Source organism: Podarcis vaucheri (genome assembly GCF_965113315.1).
Source record: "Podarcis vaucheri genome assembly, chromosome: Z".
Lineage (NCBI taxonomy): Eukaryota > Metazoa > Chordata > Lepidosauria > Squamata > Lacertidae > Podarcis > Podarcis vaucheri.
In genome coordinates, this window is record NC_138758.1 from 7,696,291 (window position 1) to 7,706,100 (window position 9,810).

Here is a 9,810-nt window from a genome sequence, read left to right on the forward strand (position 1 = left end):
GATTGCGGACCACCTGAAAGAGTCTCCTGCTACTATTTTCTGCAGATACAATAGAGGCGGTGAAGAAGGTCCTCTTCGCCATTGCCATTGCCACTTGGTAGGTTCAACGTTGAGCTCTAACCTGTGTCCAGTCTGATTCAGAATGAGTTTTCCGCCACTGGCGCTCTAGCCGTCTCAACGATTGTTTCATCACCCTCAGCTCTGGGGAAAACTACGGGGCTGTCCGAGCTCCATGCAATCGGAGAGGGTGCTTCAGACCCAGACAGTCAATAGCCCTGGTTAACTCCTCAGTCCAGCAGGCCACCAGGGAATCAGCTGAAAGGCCATCAACATGGGATAAAACATCCCCTACCACTCTGGAAGCCAATTGGATCCATTATGTGGTGGGGGCGGACCATCCAAATCGGTCCCACCTCCCTGCAGAGGGGAAGGGTCGTGGAGAAGTCTAGTTGCACCAGGAAGTGATCTGACCATGGCACTTCTTTTGTTTTGCTTTTACTTAGTGTCAGTTAACCAACATCCATAGAGGTAAACACCAGGTCTAAGGCATGTCTGCGGCTATGAGTTGGGCCAAACTTATTCAGGGACAGCCCCATGGAGGCCATGTTTCCACGAAGTCCCGAGTGGCCCCTTGTAAGGTCGTGTCAGCGTGGATGTTAAAATCCCCTAGGACAACCAAGCTAGGTGTCTCCAGGAGCACATCTGCCATGACCTGAAGCAGCCCGGGCAGGGAATCCCTGGTGCAGTGGGGAGGTCAGTACACCAAAAGGAATCCTGTACTGCCCCTATTGCCCAACTTCCAGAAGATGCACTCAGAGAACTGGGTCTTCCCAGTGATGCAAACTAGTGACTTCCTAAAAATCACTGCAACTCCCCCTCCCCGCCCACAAGGCCTGGGTTGCTGTGCATAAGAGAAACCTGGTGGACAAGCAGCGGCAAGGACAGTCCCATCTGCTTCATCCAAGCAGGTCTCTGTCACACATGCCAGCATCCCCTGCAGTGTGCCGAGGCTCCACACCTAGCGTGGCCAAACCATTCAAACTCCCCTAAATCTGCCTCTGATAATCCTACATTATTTCTTCTGAACTTCAGATCTTGACAAGAGCTACAACTTCATTGTCCCTTTTTAAGTCTGTTAAGCCAATGCTTGTCCAATTGTCAGTATACTTAGGGTTCTCCCCTTCCCCCCAGTTTCCTTTCATTCTTTTAAAGAAGTTCCATTCCCTTCTGATGTGCTCCATATCCATTTCAGTTTCCCATAAACGGAAATTAAAAGTAAATTGAACTTCTTTAAGTGGGTGCACTTGAATGGTCTTGAAACCTTGAATTGCCTTGGAAACCAGAGCTTTGTCTAAGGGTTTTCCTCTTATTTGACAATGGAGCGATCTAATTATAGAGGGTTCTGATTAGTTCCAAATTATAATTGGATAAGAATTTGGGCAATATGAATAGACTGGTGATTAAATACAAAATTATCTGTTTTGTTGTGATGGTGGTGTGTGTGTATGTGGTTTTTGTTTTTGTTTTAAATTCAAAGTCCTTGTAAGTTCATAATATAGATGACAGAGCTGCAGAAGAAACTTCTGTGAAATTGAACATTTAAAAAATTGTTGAAGAGCATTGAGTACTTTCAGAAGTGATCTGCCATCTTCAGATATTCTCTTCAAAACTTTTGCCACAACGAATGATAATCTGATTAGGACTGGCTTATGCACTCATCCACAAGGCACATCAGGAAGAACTTGGTAAGAGCTGTTCAGCAGTCGAACAGACTCCCTTTGAAGGTGGTGATCTCTCCTTCCTTGGATGTTTCTAAGCAGATGTTGGATGGCCATCTATAATGGATACTTCAGCTGAGATTCCTGCATGTCAGGGAGTTGGACTAGATGAGCCTCTTCCATCTCTATTATTTTATGATTCTATGTAGTTGTCCAGCCAACTTATATGTAAAAAAAAAAATCCATGCATTGAGAGAATGTGTGCATTAAAATGAATATACAATGGTACCTCTGGTTACGAACTTAATTCGTTCTGGAGGTCCGTTCTTAACTTGAAACTGTTCTTAACCTGAAGCACCACTTTAGCTAATGGGGCCTCCACTGCTGCCACGCCATTGCCGTATGATTTCTGTTCTCATCCTGAAGCAAAGTTCTTAACCCAAGGTACTACTTGTGGGTTAGCAGAGTCTGTAACCTGAAGCGTCTGTAACCTGAGGTACCACTGTATCAGTGAAAGTAACATATAAAATGCATTTAGGGAAAATTCCTTGCAAAAATGTGTGTCAGTTCAAACTGTATTAAAAAAATGTGTTTATTAAAAGACATTCACACTAAAATTCTCATGCACATTTTTTAAAATTCAAAATGCTATGAGATGTGAAGAGCTGGATTTAAGACTGACAAAAACGAAAAACATTGAGAACTGAAATTAACAGGTCCTTCCATCCCTGTTTAGGACTTGGGTTCCTGGGGCAGAGCCAAACTGCAGAAAAGGTGGAGATGCCTGACCAGCAGCTTGATGAAGGCAGAGGAGCAACTTCTAAAGGTCCTTTGGTGATTAAGCAAGGAAAGGGAGCAAGATAACATGAGACAATGGCACAAGAGTGGAAAGACAGAGAAAGGAAATAAAGTTGGTCTAGGGAGAGTTGAGTTTGGGAGGGGGGCAAGGAAACATAAGTGATTGGGCAAGCAATGCCCCCAAAATAATTTATGCCAAATGAAGGAATTATGAGAAGTAACATAAGCCACATCAGGAGTGAGCTACAGCAGAACAGGCAAGAAGCAGTGGCTGGTCTTATATCAGCATAATTAGCTAGGGGTGAAGGAATTTAAGTTAAGAAAGGATTGTATGATGATGCGAACTCCAAACTCATGGGCAGGCCCCAACATTTCTAGCTAGTGTGGATAAAACGTCCTTGTCTGAAACCCTTGCAATCCATTGCTACCGACTGTTGACCATACTGAGCTAGATGGAGTGATAATCTGACTCAACACAAGGCAGCTTCCTGTGTTCATACCCAAAGTGGATATTGTCATTATGCTTCTGTGTGATTCATCTTGTTGTCCACATTTCCTGCCAGTCACCTTCCACTGGGGTAGCAATGTTCTTCACTGGGTGCAATTAGTCAATTTCTGATGTAGAAAGCTGTAGAGTTTTCTGTCCTCAGAGGAGTCTCATCACCCGTCTCTGTGTGAGTCACTGCTGCATATTTCCATCCTTCCAAGTAAGAGCTGTGCCTGGATCAGTAATTTACTGGGAAACACAGGGGTGGGGTGGGGGTAAAAAGCCTAGCATTACACATGAAAAGGAAACACTGTTGGTTTCATAAGTGAACTTCATCTCCATCCAGAAGGGAGGGGGGAAATACTCTTAACCAGAAATTTGGGGGACATTGCTCTAATAGTTGGAGGCTTTAGAACTTTCACTGTAAATGGAACAGATTTCTAACTTGCAAGCTCTGAATAAAGAGCCAAGCTTAATGCATTTGAAGTGCAGGAAAAAGTGGATGCACAAATGGGGATATTTATAGAAATGACATGTGCCTATATCTTGAAGAGGTGCTATATGATATTTTGGGTAAACTGATCTGCTAGAAAGTTGAAAAGGAGCTAATGACCAGAGAATGGAACAGTCCATTTCATCTGTACGCTGTTTTGCTAACAATTTAGAATGTACCTACAACTGCAATTCAGATAACATTTTAGGCAGACGGATAACATCAAGGGAGCTACATCTTCAGATTCTCAAAAATTATCAGCCAGGACTGAAAATCATGAAAATGGCAGATATAGTGACAGTAAAACAGTCCCTGTTCTGCAGAAGGATAGCACACAACCACTAAGGTTCCTAAGAAGTGGCATTGTAGAAGGGGGACACAAGAGTGCCCAGCTTTGGGACTTCTTCTTTTGGGGGGGGCAGCAGGAATGATTGTGTCATCTGTCCACTAGCTGGGGGCAGTTATGGGGCCTCCTCGCTCTGAAAGGTGAAGGATGTGTTAATGAGATTCTTTGCCTTTCTAGTTAAAAGTAAAAGGTTGCATTTCATCTGGCCTGGAGGTCTTTTGATGAAGCTCAGTGTGTTCTACAAGCTGCTTCCCACCCTCTAATAAACACTCTCTGTTGTCCCTATCAGCCCAGTGGGTTTTTGAAATTCTCTTTCTTTAATGCATGCATGCATGCATTCATGCATTAAGCAGAATGGATGTCATGTAGTCAATGTGCATAACAACCAGCCAATTTGAATGTTCACCAAATCTCATGGAGAATGTGGACATAATCCATTCATGAATAGAGAATTGTGCACATTTCCTGGGAGGCCTCCAGAACTGTGCATATTTTGGAGAATGTACAAAATCCAGTCAATATCTGCATATTTCCAAAGGCCTGTTGGAGGTTATATATGTTTACCAATAAATGTGTAGAATTCCCAATTTGTGAATGGATTACTCTATTTGTACATTCTCCCTAAGGCCTGGTGAATGTTCACAAGAAGCACATTAACCAAACCATTCAACTCATATTCCCCTTAACACATGTGTGAATGAAACAGCAGCCCCTACACTAATAGGTTTTGAAACTTAGGTAGAGTAGAGCAGTGTTTCCCAACCGGTGTTCCGCGGCACACTAGTGTGCCGCAAGACGTTGCCTGGTGTGCCGTGGGAGGGAGGCGGGCGAGTCGGGCGGTGAGAGGCGGGGCGGCGGCGGCGAGGAGCGAGCTCCCTCCCACATCCCACCGCCGCTCTGCCGCACGCTAGCTCTTGACTGCTCTTGCTGCTCTTGCCGCACGGCTAGGCTAGGCCAGCCTACTGGGCTGTCGCAGGCGGAAGGCCTGCGCATGCGCGAGGTTTTCGCGCCTTCGGGATTCCCTTCACGCCTTCCTCCTCCCGGGGCCTTGAGAGCGCGGGAAGTGGCAGCGCGAGACCGGCGTTGAGCCTGGCAGGTATTGCGCTTGCCAAGGCAGTCATTTGGGAAATGAAAACTTGCAAAGCAAGCAACCAGTTCAATCTGAGGTACGTGTATGCTTAATATCCTGTATCTGAAACCTGTTCTGCCCCCTCCCCCACACTTGGTGCCATTTTGCAGACTGTCTACTGAAACATCATACTTTTCTCAGCTTAAATGTTAATAAGGCCTCATCTACACATGCAGCAGAGTAAGTTGACCCAGAATAGTACCAATTCAGATGGCAGATGGGAGAATGACAGTGCTGAATGCTTTCCTAGCATATTTGGAAGAGGGATGCTAGCCTAACCATTACCTTCTATGCTGATACTATTTTTTTTTTTTTTTTTACATAAGTAAAAAGTGACCTTTCCCCATCTGGCATGGTGGTGTGCCTCGAGATTTTTTTCATGAAACAAGTGTGCCTTTGCCCAAAAAAGGTTGGGAAACACTGGAGTAGAGTGGGTGCTGCACAGTAAGAGAATGGTGTGATGTATGTAAGGTTTGGGAAGTGGGAAGAAGTAGGGTGTATAGGCTTATTACAAAGGAACAGTAGCAAGGCAGAAATCAAATCTGACAGGATCCAATTGTCCGTCAGTGAACTTTACAGTCTGGACATCGTGGTTCAATGCACATTCAACAAAGCAGCAGTTGTTTACCACAGCATCGGCCAACAGGGCCTGCCCTACCATTAGGCTACAGCCTAGCAGCAGCAGCTGGAAAGTGCAGTGCAGTGGTGAGGCGTTCTCGGTCCAATGCAGGGCTTCTCTATCTCTCCAATGCAATGGGGGACACTCACCCATCAACACGGCTGAAGTAAGTTTGAACTGTTCACCCAGTTGGGCTATATATGTAGAATTGGTGGTAGATCATAGGCACTGCAGACCAGGATGGCTGTAAATTTGCTTACCGGGTTTATTTCTATTTATGAGCCTTCACCACTTCCAGTGGCTTTCCAGTATCAAGAAGACTTACTATTTATTGGCACTGCTTGTGAGGACAATGATACTCTGCAGTAAAAAGAGAGGGGCAAGACGAAAGAAAATTACCACATCCAAAGTATATTATCCCACACTGCATTGCACAAATGCCTGCTATCATTAATAAATTAAACCAGGATTTCAATAGTGATATTTATCAGCTTCGAAACTCCTGTCAGATGATTGCTGGAGACTCTAATCTGAGTTGCTTCTGTACCAACATCAAAAATAAAACTTTTTGGGGAGGAAATGAACCTTTATTTTGCCCCAATGTTCTGGTAGCTTAAAATTATAGCTGCATCTCCTTCTCTCCCTATCTGATGAATGGAAAAGAAGGCAGCGTTCTGAACTTCTGCAGGGTTTATAGATGCAATGATTCACCCTTTCAGCCATTGGTAGCTGTGTGATAATAAAAGATAAATCGGAGATTGCAAGAGACAACAAACCAAGAAAATATATTTGAGACAAAGTAATCTGCTTCAAGGCTCTTCTTAACATTTGTAATTTAAGTCTACTGTGCCTCCAGGGTGGACTTATATTTCCCATTCTTATGGAAATGGTAGCCAATGCATTGCCCTCCAGGAGTTGTTGAACTACAATCCCCATCATTTCTGACTTTTGGCTATGTTGGCTGGGACTGTTGACACCTGCTGTCCAGCAACACCTGGGGGACACCACATTTTTTTTTAAATAGCAAAGCATTCAACCATCTTCAGGAACAGGTTTAGCACCTCATATATTGTTTGTGAAAAGGAAACTATGCCCAGTGGTGTATTGGTGTAATTAATTTTCTTATACCCCTTCTCCTTTGGACTTAATGATATCACATAAGCCTTCTTTACATGATAATGTGTATTACTGCACTTCAAAATGTGGTAAGCCAGTCTTGAAGCATTTGGGTCCTACTGCTCATTTTGCTGCAAGAGACTTTGGACTTCTTCAACAAAGTTCTGGCCTGATGTACCATCTCCTGGAGATAGGCAATGGGACCAGCTTCAGAGGCTGGCTGCTGCTGGTAACCAATTGCTGGATGGATGGGTGAGATCTTGGTCTAGAGTTCACCCCATAATTCTCCTAAAATGCAATATGAACTTGTAATTTTCAGTTTAGGTAAACGCTGAAGTTGGCCACCAACTTGAATGACATTAACAGAGGATTAGACAAATTCATGGATAATGCTATCAATGAGTGCTGGTCTAGGACATGAGAGATCCAAGTTCAAATTCCTTCCACAGACATGAAGGTCAGTGGGTGACCTTTGGCCAGTGATTATCCCTCAGAGGAGGGAAAGAGCCACCTGGAGCTCCTTTGAAGAAATGTGGACTATACCTGTAATAATAATAATTAATAAATTATATTATTATTATTATTATTATTATTATTATTATTATTATTAATTTATTATTTATACCCCGCCCATCTGGCTGAGTTTCCCCAGGCACTCTGGGCAGCTCCCAGTCAAGTGTTAAAAACAGTACAGTGTTACATATTAAAAACTTCCCTGAACAGGGCTGCCTTAAGATGTCTTCTGAATGTCAGGTAGTTGTTTATCTCTTTGACATCTGATGGGAGGGCGTTCCACAGGGCAGGCGCCACTACCGAGAAGGCCCTCTGTCTGGTTCCCTGTAGCCTCACTTCTCACAATGAGGGAACCACCAGAAGGCCCTAAAAATAGTTAATAAAATTGTAGAAAGCTGTAACTGCCTCTGAATACCGGTTCTTGGGAATCCCAAATGGCAAGAGTGCTCAGGTCCTACCTGAAGACTTCCCATGGACATTTGACTGGCCACTCATTGGGAGTTTATTTTTTAGTTGCAAACTGATGTGGAAATGTGGAAAAATGAGAAACCAAGAGAAAGCAAAATGGCATTCTTTCCAATCCCTAATTCATACCTGCAGATCATCCGTTGACCGGAATGCTGTTGCTAGATATTTTCTTGGAAGGTTACCATAAAAGTATACTGAGTGGCATTTTCATTTGTTGCAGAAGTCACAGGAGTGAATTGTGCCGTCAACTCTCGAATGGTGTCTTCGCAACTCTGATTCTGAGCTCAAACAAGCTTTCAGTAGAATCCAAAGCCAGACACGGCAGGTCAGGACTCTTTTGAATTGGATCACCTGATTATGATTCTGCCAATCAGAAGAAACAGAAGCTGTAAACAGACAATAAATAGGCTTTAAAATGGGAAAGTCCTGAAAATAGCCAATTTTATGCTTCAGCTGTGTCAGGCAGTTTAGCACTAATTAAATTTTGCACCAACCTGCCTGAGGTTATGCCATTAACAGTGCTAATATATATCTAGATATAAATAAATACATCCTGGGCCTAATGTGTGAGGAAAGCAAAAGTATTTTTGATGGTACAATATAATCTAATTTATGCTCATTTATAAATACTTCAAGCTACATTAGATCATTTGCTGTACTGAAATAGTTTCTCAGCAAAATATGATATGAGCTCTCCCAAAGGTTTATTGCACAGCGGGGGGGGGGGGGGAGAGTTGAGCTTATCTGCTTTCACAAATGCATTTTCTCTACATCTCACAGAGAAGCATTTGCAATTTGGCTCTATGCTTGTCCGTACTGGTAAGATTCCCAGAATTGCAGTACCAGACCAAAAATGTCAACACAAAGGAGACAATTCACACAGACACAGTAAACTGGCTGCAAGGCTGTGATCTTTAAATCCTTTACAGTGCACCCCAGCATAAGAAATCCACCAGGGCAACTGTTTCCACCCCTATGCCTGAATGGAGAATAAGATGGATCAGTATCATCCAAAAATGTATGGAGTGGTGAAGCCACCACTTGCTTTGCCCCCCCAAGGCAAATTAGGGACAGATGATACTTTTCTGTGACCAAAGGAGCTAAATTTAACTTTTTTAAAGGGGTTGTCTTGCCAAGAACCTGCCCCCAAACCTCTGGGAGACCATTCTTGTTGGACCAGATTGTGCCTAATGAGAAGGGGTAAAAAGAAGTTTGCAAGGTAAAATAATGCCTTCGCTTCTGTAAGGCCAACCAGCCTGAGCCAGGAGAGTCCCAGTTCATACCAGACACCACTTGAAATTTGAGGACCAAGACAAGAATATGAGGCTCTCTGTCTCTGCAAGTTCCAAGCCCATAAAATATTACTCAGTAGTAGTTTGAACAAGAGGCCCAAGTATCCAAGACTTTTACCTAGAAAGCACACCAGTGTTAAAGAGGTAGATTTATTAAGAATAATTAAAAATAGCAACATTAAAAATAGAACCTGTACACCAGTGCAAAATAGGATTAGAAAATACAGACCACAAAGGTTCATTACCAAACGGTCAAAGACCCTGCAGGAGCTTGTCCCTCTGCAATGGTGAGTTGTGGCTGCACATGTTGTAGAGGCCAAGCAGGAGAGCTAGCAGCATCTCCACAGGAGGTGGCCACCAAGGAGAATAAGAGGGATGGTTCATTGAATCCACCAGACAGAAGGGAGAGACTGCAATAAAAACTCTGAAGGAACTTCATCAGGATGAAGGGAACCTAGATAGGCTCACAACTGGTGCATCAGAGCTGTGCCTCAAGGGTTTTGAGATGTTGCTCCTTCATATCTGCACCCAACAGACATTTCCCACTCTAGAGAAAGCTTCTGGGTGGTGCATCACAGAGGCAATAGTGGAAGAAATAAGTCTTCTTCACTGCCACCATTGCTACAAACTTAGGACTCATCCACATTTACGTTCTGTCCCATGCTGTCTAGGCACATGTCCATGCTTTCCTGGTCCGTGTCTGACTGCCTCCCCACCCCGCTCTCTGCCACTTTCCCCCAGAAAAGCTGTCCTTTCCCACTAAATTGGAGCAAACGGCAATTTGGGTTTTCCATTGATTTGCTGGTTGCTCTGATTCAGTGGTAAAGAGTG

The 9,810-nt window shown here is 43.7% G+C and overlaps 1 long non-coding RNA gene across 1 annotated transcript; it reads right to left on the reverse strand.

The window, feature by feature from the left end:
- Positions 1-2,374: 2,374 nt before the first annotated feature.
- On the reverse strand, positions 2,375-8,048 carry LOC309523503. Its single transcript, XR_014215419.1, has 3 exons — positions 7,814-8,048; positions 5,851-6,584; positions 2,375-3,252 (listed from the first exon to the last, which is right to left on the reverse strand). It is a non-coding gene; the product is annotated as an uncharacterized lncRNA (long non-coding RNA).
- Positions 8,049-9,810: the final 1,762 nt, after the last annotated feature.